Raw genomic sequence first — 13,024 nt, 5'->3', positions numbered from 1 at the left:
CTGATCCATTGTAGCAAATTCTGTGTTCTTGTCACGACTCCTGCTATACATGCAAAAATGTGATCATTATTAGTGGTCAATGGCACCAATTAGGATGGGGGCAAATGCACCCCCATAGAGATTTTGCACTTCTCAAAGTTTCAGAGGCCCTGGAACTGGGGGGACCACTTTTAAGCAGTGGTCCTGTATTAAATCAGTATGGCTGATGCCAGAGTGGTCCAGAGTGTTGATCCATCTGTGTGGTCACCATGCCACAAAAATTTGACCTAACTGCTCTTCTGTATAGACAGAGGGGTGGTCAGGCCAAATTTCAGTGAGTGGTGCTGCAACCTGGGGAATGGGGTTGCAGTGCCACTAAAATTTGGTTCAGCTGCCCTTCCATCTGGATGGAGAGAAAACTGGGCCAAATGGTGCTGTGCCCTTGAAAACAGGGAAACTATTTCTGTATGGTGGAGCACAGAGAAGTCTGCCAAGGGACTCGACTCCCGGACTCATCTGCTCATGCATTGTGTGGGTAAGACAGGTGAGACTTCCTGGCCAAGGAAGGAATCAAGTCCCTCTGGGAAGAGGGGTGGTTGAGCATGGACCAGAACTGGATCCCTGCTGGAGGGCATGGGGGCAGGTACTGGAATTACCCTCATGCATGATATACCTGAATTGGGGCCATTGCTAGTGGTGTCATTGAGCTGGATACATATGTCAAAAGAGGAAACTGGCTATGCCAAATAAAGACACATGGCAGGGACAACAACAAATGTCTGCCTTTCAGAAGAAAATAAACCTGATACACACTGAGTCTGGAAGTTTTTTTTAAGAGATTACATACACCTTTTAAAGAACAAAATTATCAGACACATAGATGAACACAATTTGTTGGGGAAGAGTCAACATGGTTTTAGTAAAGGGAAATCATGCCTCACCAATGTACTAGAATTGGTGAGGGGGTCGACAAGCATGTGGACAAGGGGGATCCAGTGAATATAGTGTACTTAGATTTTCAGAAAGCCTTTGACAAGGTCCCTCACCAAAGGCTCTTAAGCAAAGTAAGCTGTCATGGGATAAGAAGGAAGGTCCTCTCATAGATTGGTAACTGTTTAAAAGATAGTAAACAAAAGGTAGGAATAAATGGTCAGTTTTCAGACTGTAGAGAGGTAAATAATGGTGTCCCTCAGGGGTCTGTACTGGGACCAGTCCTATTCAACATATTCATAAATGATCTGGAAAAAGGGGTAAACAGTGAGGTGACAAAATTTGCAGATGATACAAAACAACTCAAGATAATTAAGTCCCAGGCAGACTGCAAAGAGCTACAAAAGGATCTCTCAAAACTGGGTGACTGGGCAACAAAATGGAAGATGAAATTCAACACTGATAAATGCAAAGTAATGCACATTGGAAAACATAATCCCAACTATACAAATAAAATGATGGGGTCTAAATTAGCTGTTACTACTTAAGAAAGAGATCTTGGAGTCACTGTGGATAGTTGTCTGAAAACATCCATTCCACTAAATGTGCAGCGGCAGTCAAAAGTGAACGGAATGCTGGGAATAAGTAAGAAAGGGTTAATAGGACAGAAAATATCATGTTGCCTCTGTATAAATCCACGGTACGCCCACATCTTGAATACTGGTGCAGATCTGGTCACCCCATCTCAAAAAGGATATGTTGGAACTGGGAAATGTTCAGAAAAGGGCAACAAACATGATTAGGGGTATGGAGCGGCTTCTGTATGAGGAGAAATTAAGAAGACTGGGACTTCTAGGCTTGGAAAAGAGACAACTAAGGGGGGATATGATAGTAGTCTATAAAATCATGACTGGTGTGGAGAAAGTAAATAAGAAAGTGTTATTTACTCCTCATCACACACGAACTGGGGTCACCAAATAAAACAAACTGGCAGCAGGTTTAAAACAAACAAAAGGAAGTATTTCTTCACACAATGCATACTCAACCTATGGAACTCTTTGCCAGAGGATGTTGTGAAGGTCAAGGGCTATAACAGGGTTCAAAAAAGAACTAGATACATTCATGGAGGATAGGTCCATCAACGGCTATTAGCCAGGATGGGCAGGGATGGTGTGAGAAGCTGGGAATGATCAACAAGGAATGGATCACTTGATGGGTACCTGTTCATTCCCTCTGGGGCACCTGACATTGGCCATTGTTGGAAGACAAGATACTGAGCTAGATGGACCTTTGGTCTGACCCAGTATAGCCATTCTAATGTTCTTAAACCATTTCATGGTAATAATCTAAGTGGAAAAGACTGCCACTACAACAGCAAATTATTGTATCTGAACTTGGAAATACCTGCATGAGAAACAGATTGCTATTTTTCCATAATGCAGAACAACTCACCAATTGCCATTTTCCAAATTTATGAATTACATGTCAAAACATTACATAAAACAGTATAAAGTAGCATGAGAATTTGCCAGGTCTCATCAGGTTTATTACATTACCCTACACCCAACTTTTTTGAGGAAACAGTACCAAGTCCCTGCAGAAACAGGCAATAATGCAGATTCTAAGCACGCTCTAAGCATCATTTGTCTCTCTGCACAGAATCTCGCCAATTTCTTCCAAGAGAAGATTGACAAAATGACATAACCTTCACCCTCCCCTCAGCTTGCCTTTCCTTCTCCCTTCCCTACCTACAACTCTCTGTTCCTTCTCCAATCACAGATGCAGAAGTTTCTTATCTGCTTTCCTCCTCTAACTTCTCTATTTACCCAGCGACCCCACTCCATTCCATCTCCTGATCTCCCTCTTGCACACAGTAATCCCTTCCTTTACTCTTCTCCTTAACCTCTCACTTTCCTTTGGCTCTTTCTCCTCACAAGACAAACATTCTTTAGCCTCTCCCATCTTAAAGAAAGCACTCTTAACCCCACTTTTTTCTTTCACTATCGTTCAATCTCCCTTTCACCTCTAAGCTCATTGAACATGCAGTCTACAATCACTATCTGGAGTTCCTCTCCTCCAATTCCATCCTAGACCCTCTCCTGTCTAGTTTCCACCCTTTGCACTCCACTGAACGGTCTCTCCTCAAAGTCTCTAATGATGGCTTCCTAGCCAAAGTTTAGAACCAGTACTGCATCTTCATCAGCTTTGTCCTGTCAGCCACCTTTGACACAGCCAGCCATGCTCTTCCTGAAATTCTGTTCTCTTTTGGCTTCTGTGACTGTCCTCTCCTGGATCTCCTCAAATCTTTCTAATTGCTCCCTTAGTGCCTTTTGGAGGATCCTCCTCATGTGCCCTCCAACTTTTTGTGGAAGTTCCACAGGGCTCTGTCCTTGGTCCCCTTCTCCTTCCCTCTCTAGCCCTTATCCCTGGATAATCTCATATACAAACACAAATTCAACTACCCTCTCTATGCTGACAACTCACAGATTTACCTCTCTACTGCAAACCTGCCTCCTTCTGTCCCAACTAAAATCTTGGCCTGTCTCTCTAACATCCTGTAGTGAGATGGAGTGACCTCCCTTCAGACTCAAGAGCAAGGGACCACTATACTGCTCCTGACAGGTGGAGTCAAACCTGCCCCCCTTGCCGGAAGTACCAGAGTGGGACAGGAAGTATGAAAGGAGAGCCCTGTGGCTCAGTTGGGGCTGGACAAGGGAAGGAGGCAGATGTCTCTTCTAGGGAGCTGAGCCTTCTGTGGGAATCCAGACCAGCAGCTAAGCAGACCAGTGCCCTACTGATGAAGGAAGCAGACAACTCCAAGGAATTACCAGTGATGCCACTGACTGCCATCAGTGCAATAAAGCACCATCAGCAAAGCTGGCTAGGAAGCAGCCTGGGAATCAGACATTGATCCAAATATGCTCCCAGGAAGCAGAGCAGCGTGTTTGTATTTCCCTGCTGACTCAGTGGCAGAACCACTCACCACTATTAGGGCTCCTTGTTTAGTATTTCACTGCTGATCAAAGTGCAAGAAGAAATAAGAGGGACAATCAAACACCTGCACCAACTGCTGTGAACAGCATCTCTTATTGGTGGCTTAATTGGGTGGATATGGGATTTTAGGAGGAGGATGGGAGAGTGCTACTGAACTGTTTCCCTATCTGACACCTAAATAGTTATTAAACATATCAGAATACAAGGAAAATCAAGTCATTAATATTTGCAGTTCTGTTGTACACAGGAAATGGTTAGAAACTGTAACTGACAATGTGGCTTGACAAGGAAACTCCTGTGCTTCTCTGAATACCTTGAATAAATTCATAACAAATAGCATGAGGTCCTTTAGTTCTTTTCAATGACAGTCCAGAATCATGACTACAGAAATGTTATTTCTTGTACTTTAGGCTTGATATTTGTTTTCACTACTCAATTTTATTACAGTATATTTGTTCTCTATGATTACAGCAGCTGGTTTTTAAGTACCAGTAATTTTGTCTAAGGAAAACTAAACTGATTGTTCCCTTTTATTTTCCTTTTTTGAACAATACCTGTTTAGTTTAAGTCACGTCTACTGCCTTGCACTAGTTTTTATCCATTGAGGTTGTAAGACATCTTTTGGGTTGTTGTGTTAGCATACATTTTTTAAAAATTCCATGTAATATAATGAACTTCAGTGTTAAGGGATATATGCTTGACTTTCACTACTCCAGCAAACTTCTTAGCTGCTTCCCTGGGTTTCAAACTCTTCGTTACTCTTAGTGCATGCTGTCTTAGGCTGAAATCCTGGCCCCATTGACATCAGTGGGAGTTTGCCATTGATGTCAATGGGGTCAGGATTTTACCCCTCGTCTTTTCTAGTTCCAGTCTCAAAATAACGTCAACCCCTTTTGCATTCACATCTTGAATACATTTTTTTTCTGTTGCATAAATATTTTAAAATGGTGCCACTCTCCAATACAGTTCCAATCCCAAATAACAGTGCCTTGTGTCTAGGCTGTGTGGCTGAATTACCTTTTTTCCATTTACTATGGTGTTATATAGATTCCCACTGTACCTCAAATTTATCCTAATTTGGAGCCTAAACCATGCTGGCCTTTGTCTGCATCTAGAGATTTTGGGTGGGGTTTTAATTCACCCTGACTGATCACTGCTGCCAACGAAGTTAGTGCCAACTTTACCATCAACTGCAATAAAACCAGAGTTAGGCCAACACAACATGCTTTAAAGAAAAACACTTCCCCTCACCCCCACATTTCAATCAATTCTTTGCTTATGCACTCTTCATCTCAGTCCAAAATGTTACGATAGTATTGCTATTACTGAATACATTTGTTTTATTTATGGAATACTGGTATGAACATTACTATAATCCACTGCAAATTGGTAATTACAGTTGTCACAAATTATAGTTTCATATTTTCCATTCAGTAACAATGTGAGATAAAATCCCTAATAAACAGTAAAGCAAGTACAAAATAGGAAGAACAAAAGCACAGATCCAACTAAAAGTGAGTCCTAAGAGAAAGAGCTAATAAAACTGCCATCCCACACATTTTTTTATGGGCATCACTGAAGAGTAGACTGTAAAACTTTGGTCTTTGTTTCAACTTGGATGTTTTTCTAAGCATTCTGAAGCCTGTTAGTCTACAGCAGTGGGATACAAAGCTCACAAAAACATATTTCATGCTGTATCACAGACATTTCCATTTCAGGTCCCTGTTGGAAATAGCACAAGGACAATTTCTCTCACTGTGTTTTGGAAATTTGACTTTTCCGTTCCAGCCCAAGCCAGAACTCGGAAATGCAGTGTTGGAGGTAGGGGTCTAGAATTAACTGAGCATTTCAGATTCATAGAAAGGGTTCATTTCAAATTTGGTACTAATACAAGGTGAAAGATCATGGGTGGGGGATATAATTTATTCCTCCACCCTCCAGCTGGTTCATCCTTCTTGGGCTCCTTCATGAGTCCATTAAAGTTGCTCTTTCCTCAACATGTAATGCAGGTGCTGGCAGTAGAGCAATGAGCATTATCAAGTGTATGTATAGAAGGACTGGACAACTAGTGCAAAAGGTATTTATATTTGAAGACTGCTTACACGGAATTACTGTTAGAATTCTGAAATTGAGAATACAGGGAAATCCAAAATAGTTTCTTTGGGATGACTAAAATAAAACAATTACTTTAAAGAAAAAAGAAGTGGAGCAAACATAAATGCAGTCCAATGCTAAAGGAAAGTCTGTTTGTGGCTAATGCCTTAGAAAAATAGTTCAGGAGTTACTCATCCCTTACAGAGAGGTTAGTTGTGAATGCCACGAATGTTGTATTTTATTTCAAAATATTTTTCTTTTATTTGGTTTTGGTTTTGGTTTTATTTGTTTTTGACATGAACAACTAGACTAAATCAGCTTGGATTCACCAATATATGTTCTAAAATGTTATGAACTAGAACTAGAAATGCCATGCTACCCTGAGGGAACTTGCTCTTATGCTATTTCTTGCTGGCTCCAGAAATGGAAGTGAAAGAAATCTCATGAGAAGATCTGTTATAATATTTCTATCCCAATTTTGTAACTTGAAGTTCAAACATGCTTCGAAGAAGCATCCAGACTTTTCAATGCAAGCTGCACAGCTTTGCAGTTAGATAAAATTCTAGAATCATAGAAATGTGCATCTTGAAGGGGCACTGAGAAGTCATCAACTCCAGTCCCCTGAGCTAAGGCAAGACGAAGTGTACCTAGAACATCCCTGACAGGTGTTTGTCTAACTGCTTTTAAAACCTCCAGTGATGGGGATATTCCACAAGCTCCCTTGGAGGCCTATTCCAAGAGCATAATTATCCTTATAGTTAGAAAGCTTTTCCTAATATCATACCTAGATCTACCTTGTTACAGATTAAGCCCATTATTTCTAGTCCTACCTTCAATGGACATGGAAAACAATTGATCACAGTCATTTTTTGTAACAGTGAGATGCTCTGCAGGAGTATCCAGGGATGTGAGGCATCTCATCACTACCTGTCCTTAGCATGGAGGAGTCTTGTCTGCCTGCTGTGGAACAGCTCCCTGAATCCACCAGCCCCTGGCAGCACAAACATCATCTTCCAGGCCTACACAGGCCCTCTCTGTGCAGGACGCAACAAGCACACAAATATTCAGCACACAGTCTGTAGGGTCTAGCCCCTTATCCACAGGTCCATAGTGGGTTAAGATATTTGAAACAAATGGTTACATATAAAACAAAATGATAACACAATTTCTAAACACGAAATTTAACTTACAGGATAACTTCCTCTATAAGGAAGTTTATCACACCCAAAGTCCTCTTCAGCGTTTTCAGTCAAGGTTGGCTGAGACCCTATTTTCCTGAATGCAAATGCACTGTCTGTTTTACTTCCTGTCTGGAAGAACCAGTCTGAGGCATGTCATATTTGGGTGACTTGATTTATAATTCACATGCTTAAGACCATAATTTTCTGTTACAGATACGTAACTCCTTACATAGTAACTGTACATACATTTCACAATGATATTGATGACCAATGTGACACTGGCTTTCATTTGAGACCTCATATGATATTCTTTGGTGAACAAGAATGGACACACCGGAATCTGGAGACTCCTGTAACCCCACTGCACCCCCTTGTCAGTTGGCATTAAAAGGTTCTTTGGTCACAAATAGTCCTTAACATATTTGAAGACTGTTATCAGGTTCCCACTCAGTCTTCCTCTTTCTCAAGACTAGATATGGTCAGTTTTTCTTAACCTTTTGTAATAGGTCAGATTTTCTAAATCTTTTATCATTTTTTGTTGTTCTCAGAACTCTTCCCAATTTGTCTGTATCTTCTTAAAGTATGGTGCCCAGAACTGGACCCAGTATGCCAACTGAGGCCTCACCAGTGCTGTGTAAAGCAAAGCAATTACCTCTCATATCTGACATACAACCCTCCTGTTAATACACTCCGGAATGACATTATCCTTTTTTGCAACTGCATTACATTGTTTACTCTTATTCAATTTGTGGCCCCCACATCCTTTTCAGCAGTATTACTGTCTAGCCTGTGAATTTCCCATTTTTTAGTTATGCATTTGATTTTTCCTTCCTAAGTGAAGTAATTTGCACTTGTCTTTATTGAATTTAATTTGGTCTGAAATCAGCAAATTCTCCAGTTTGTCAAGGATATTTTGAATTCTAATCATGTCCTCCAAAACGCTAGCAACCCTTCCGAACTTGTTGACATATTACCAGTAAGTGGAGGAAAAAAACTTCAGTGCTATAAAGAAAAGTTGAAAAAATATAAGTTTTATTATTTATAGCGTGGCAGGGCCTACAGTGTACAAGATAGTGTTCCAAAATATAAGATGGCATGGTTACTGCCCAGAAAAATGTATGGTCTAAAAAGTAAAATCAAGGAATCTGATCTCACTTATATCCATTATTCCTTTGAAATAACACTAGCATAAAACTAGTTTGAGGTCAGAGTCAGGAAGGATATTACAAATGACAGCTGAAGCTTCTCCTCTGCAGATCATATCAATAGGAAAACTGGGTGAAGGAACAGAGAGGAAGCTGGTAATGGGGGAGTAGGAAGAGTGTCACAGTTTCAGGGCAACTGCACCTGCAGTCCCCCTCTGCGGTCACTCAAGGGCACCCACTTAAAGGTTTGCAGATCCCAGCTGTCACCTCTCCTGGGCTGAGACCTGCATCTCACTCCTTTCTTACTGGGGTTTTAAGTTGCACAGTCCCTTGCCTTACACTGTGATATCCCCTGGAAGCCAGACTGCATAAAAGGCCAGCACCTGCACTTTGCTTTCTCTCCAAAAGCTATGAGCAGTGCAGTTGCAAGTTACCACACAGCTTCTTCTAAGCAAGCACATTTATTCTGAAAGGGACAGCATTATAGAGAAAACATTAAAACAATAAGAGAACCTATGCACATGCTACAAAGCTTATCATGATCACCTCCAATTCCATCCCAGGATTCTGGCAGGTTTTAATCCTTCATAACCCACAACTGATTTTTCCCCTTGGTTACAAGTTCATATCCATCTTCGATCCAGAACTAGAATCCTGACTGGGCAGATCCACCATTTCTTTATATGGCTCAGGCCTTTGATCTTGGCCTTCTGAAATAGGTAATTGGCTGACAATCACCTCTCCTCAGTGTGTAGCTTCACAAGACATGGTTTTTGAATAACTGGAGTCGGGGAATTTGCATTAACCTCTCCCTAGGGCTTCCCCAGGAAAGCCACTTGACATTTATTGTCCCAGAAGTTCATACTTATCCTGACCATTTTCAGTATAGTCTTTTGAACTCCCAGGTCTCACATCTGTCTGATCTCCTTCCTAAAGAGTTTATATATAATCCCAGCCCACAATAGTACATATACCTAATAAAATAAGGACTTTAAAGGATATTACAGGAAATTGGCCTATCGGTTACTAAGGGTACGTCTACACTACAAGGTAATTTCGAATTAACATAAACCGGTTTTATAAAACAGATAGGAAAGGTATAACAAGTGGGGTTCTGCAGGGGTCTGTTTTGGGACCGGCTCTGTTCAATATCTTCATCAACGATTTAGATGTTGGCATAGAAAGTACACTTATTAAGTTTGCGGACGATACCAAACTGGGAGGGATTGCAACTGCTTTGGAGGACAGGGTCAAAATTCAAAACTATCTGGACAAATTGGAGAAATGGTCTGAGGTAAACAGGATGAAGTTCAATAAAAATAAATGCAAAGTGCTCCACTTAGGAAGGAACAATCAGTTTCACACATACAGAATGGGAAGAGACTGTCTAGGAAGGAGTATGGCAGAAAGAGATCTAGGGGTCATAGTGGACCACAAGCTTAATATGAGTCAACAGTGTGATACTGTTGCAAAAAAAGCAAACGTGATTCTGGGATGCATTAACAGGTGTGTTGTAAACAAGACACGAGAAGTCATTCTTCCGCTCTACTCTGCACTGGTTAGGCCTCAACTGGAGTATTGTGTCCAGTTCTGGGCACCGCATTTCAAGAAAGATGTGGAGAAATTGGAGAGGGTCCAGAGAAGAGCAACAAGAATGATTAAAGGTCTTGAGAACATGACCTATGAAGGAAGGCTGAAGGAACTGGGTTTGTTTAGTTTGGAAAAGAGAAGACTGAGAAGGGGACATGATAGCAGTTTTCAGGTATCTAAAAGGGTGTCATCAGGAGGAGGGAGAAAACTTGTTCACCTTAGCCTCCAATGATAGAACAAGAAGCTACGGGCTTAAACTGCAGCAAGGGAGATTTAGGTTGGACATTAGGAAAAAGTTCCTAACTGTCAGGGTAGTTAAACACTGGAATAAATTGCCTAGGGAAGTTGTGGAATCTCCATCTCTGGAGATATTTAAGAGTAGGTTAGATAAATGTCTATTAGGGATGGTCTAGACAGTATTTGGTCCTGCCATGAGGGCAGGGGACTGGACTCGATGACCTCTTGAGGTCCCTTCCAGTCCTAGAGTCTATGAGTCTATGAGATATTATAAAATCGATTGCACACGGCCACACTAGGCACATTAATTAGGCGGTGTGCATCCATGGTCCGAAGCTATCATCGATTTCCAGAGCGTTGCACTGTGGGTAGCTAACCAATAATAAAAATAACAATAACTTTGATTTGCGGCCACACTAACCCTAGATCGATATGTTAATATCGATTTTAGCATTACTCCTCTCGCTGGGGAGGAGTACAGAAATCGATTTAAAGAGCCCTTTAAATCGATATAAAGTGCATTGTAGTGTGGATGGGTACAGCATTAAATCAATTTAACGCTGTTAAAATCGGTTTAACTGCGTAGTGTGGACCAGGCACTTGTGTAATGACAGGATCTGGGAGGCAGGTTCAAGTAAGTCAATGGATGGCATTTTTTTTTAAGAGGGCAAATTTTAAGTGAATTCTAAAATGTTTGGGAAGTTACCAGAGGCATTTGAGCATGAGATAATAATGCAGTGGATAGGAAATATCAATTCAAGTGTGTGCCCTGAGCATATTCCAATCTTTACAGTAGTATCTACAATATCTTTAATATTATAAGACTAGCTTCTGCCAGGCACCCTTGTTTGCATTTAAAAATGCCTTATTTCACGTATAGTCCCATGGAAATCAGAGTAAGGTACTACTTAGTGTGAGCAAGGTAGCAGAATCTGGCTCATAATTACTAGAATTTAAAAGCTCTACAGTTTCTGTATTATCAAAATTAATTTTATTCCCACTATTAAACAAATTGAACAAGAAAATAATCCTAGACTCTCTAGAGAAAAACACTCCTATGTTTTGTGTAGATTCTCCAAACAATGCTTAAATAATTACAACTTTTCAGTGTACCAGCTTGTGTCTGAATAATTAAAATCCCACAGGAATAATGTACCATCCTTTTTTTACAAGCTTCTTTTAGATATACAAAGATGTCCTTATCTTCTTATCTGCAAATTGTAATCAAACTTGTTTGTCTGAGTGATTTGCTGAAGTAGGACCGAGTGGACTTGTAGGCTTGTAGGTTCTTATCTCCTTCCTCAAACTGCCTTGGAGGTCTAAAGCAGAGTGGGGCAGAGTCAGGGGGCAGGAAGAAGGAGGACATCTGACTATGTTGTCTTCAGTGTGCTATAATTTAGCACAGGCATAAAATCCTATGTAGAAAACATTTAGTGTAAACAATAACTGTGATTAATAATCCAACCTTTTTAGTACTGAATTTACAGTCCCTCATTAAACTTCCATCTATTTAATATGAACGAGGAAAGAATGAGATTATATATACTCATACAAGTGTGCTGATTGGTTAAATTGCTACCTTGGTAAAGAAAGAATCCAATCTAACATTTTCATCTATAACTTTTGTAAAAAAATATATGTCTTGTGGTAAAATGTGTGATCACATTTTAGAGAACTTTTGCTGTCTGGAATAAGAATTTAATTCAGATTGTTAACACAGTTATTGCATGGTATTTAAACAACAATTATCTATCAAAGCTTTTTTCAGGACGTTTAACAAGGCTGGCATATGATATTTATATACCTTGGACCAGGGCCGGCTCCAGGTCCCAGGGCGCCAAGTGCGTGCTTGGGGTGGCATGCCGCGGGGGGCGCTCTGCCGGTTGCCAGGAGGGAGGCAGGCGGCTCCAGTGGAGCTCCCACAGGCTTCCCTGCGGAGGGTCCACTGGTCCCGCGGCTCCGGTGGAGCATCCGCAGGCACTCCTGTGGGAGGTCCACCAGAGCAGCGGGACCGGCAAGTAGCAGAGCGCTTCCCGCGGTGTGCCGCCATACTTGGGGCGGTGAAATGGCTGGAGCTGGCCCTGCCTTGGACCATTAACCTAAAAAAAAAAGCACCTAATCCATTCTGCATATGCATAACCCATTTCATGTGAGTAAATGTTTGCAGGATCGATTTCATGGTACATTAATATTTATTAATAAGCATAACTATTGTCTCCCATTACATTTCAGGATGCAAGTTTAGTTTAAATGGATACAATTTAGTTCTATGCCTTTAACTATCCATAATTGCTCTCCTGTATCTAAGTGTATTTAAAATACTGAAAATGTTTGCATTTTTTTATAAAGCAAAGAGTATAATATTTACTTCTATATAATAGCACCATCTAAAGTTAAGGTTGAATGACACTTCCCATTATAAGATCCTGTTTTCAGTTGCTTATAACTTTGTCAAACTATATTATTATTATTTATTTGTTCTGGGGTAGCATCTAGGAACCCTAGGCAAGGACCAGAACCCCATTGTGCTAGGCACTGTGGAAACATAGAACATTAAGGTAATTAACATGCATTAAGGTAATTAACATAAAACAGGAGTTATGAAGTATAGAAAAGGGAAGCTAAAGACATTAGGAAAAAATCCACAGCTGGCAGAACTAGGGACAATAAGAAGGAATTTCCTAAGTATATTAGGAACAAAAGAAATCCTAGAAATGGTATAGCCTGTTACTAGATGGAAATGGTAAAGTCGTTAATAATGCAGAAAAGGTAGAAGAATTCAATGCATATTTCTGTTATATATTTTGGAAAGAAAAAGAATGATTCATTCATATCATAAGAGGATGATGAAGTACTTTTCAGTCCATTAGTAAC

The sequence above is a fragment of the Gopherus flavomarginatus genome, chromosome 3 (genome assembly GCF_025201925.1).
Source record: "Gopherus flavomarginatus isolate rGopFla2 chromosome 3, rGopFla2.mat.asm, whole genome shotgun sequence".
Classification (NCBI taxonomy): Eukaryota; Metazoa; Chordata; order Testudines; family Testudinidae; genus Gopherus; species Gopherus flavomarginatus.
Note: the sequence above shows the minus strand (reverse complement) of the source record.